Raw genomic sequence first — 971 nt, forward strand, 5'->3', positions numbered from 1 at the left:
ATTTGCATCTTGAACCTGATTGGCCTACACCAGAGACAACCTTCTTTATGGCCTCGTCCCTCCACCAGCGTTAGACCAGAGAACGCCAATAGGCGAACTGTACAAAGACAATGCAAGTATCAGAGCACTTATATCTCGGGTTGAGCAGTTATATCTATGGGATACCTTTTTGCCAATATCAAAAAAGTTTCAAAGACAATGCATGTATTATCAGAGGTTTACTATTTGCATGTTTTGCCACAAGTATGTGTGGTTCATGCAGACGTGATGCCTTGCAATAGGTATCTGTTTGGTGTTTGAACATCTTAACACCTCCTGTTTTATTGCCAGCAAGGGCAAAACCTATTCTTAATTTTTCATCATTTTTGATACTGGTAAAAAAGGTCCCATAGATAGAGATTTTTTTTATCGAATTCGGTAAAAAAACTCAAGATTTCCAGAGCCGCACAATGCAACGTGAATACAAGACGGTGGTGGTCCTTAATAAATAACGTCTCGAAGCAGTCCCTTAAAAAGCCGTGCACGGCTCTGGAGCCACCGGTTGCCGGGCCATGCTCTCGCTATAGATTACACGGGTTGTTTTGCACAAGATCCTGCACACTGCGATTGTAAATTTCGATATATTTATGGTGCAATATAATACATGTATTTTAAACACATTCCTGCGGACGGAGCTGGTAGGAACGTTGAGTTGCTCGGTCAATGGCCAGGGTCAACAGTGGCGTGGTGTATTCCGCAAATATTCCCGACTGTCAGGGGGGGCACAAGCCGGCGTGAGTAGGTTAAACGTTGAGTTTAATAAGGGCACCACGGGGTGGCCAGTCCCTCCCCACCCACCCCCCCAGCCCCTCCCCACCCTCGCCACCCAGACCCTCCCCACCCTCCCCACCCAGACCCTCCCCACCCAGCCCCACCCTCCCCACCCAGCCCCACTCTACCCACCCTCCCCTCTCCACCCAGCCCCACCCCTC

Source organism: Lethenteron reissneri, chromosome 61 (genome assembly GCF_015708825.2).
Source record: "Lethenteron reissneri isolate LAM-NWPU_2019-01 chromosome 61, ASM1570882v1, whole genome shotgun sequence".
NCBI classification, from domain to species: Eukaryota; Metazoa; Chordata; class Hyperoartia; order Petromyzontiformes; family Petromyzontidae; genus Lethenteron; species Lethenteron reissneri.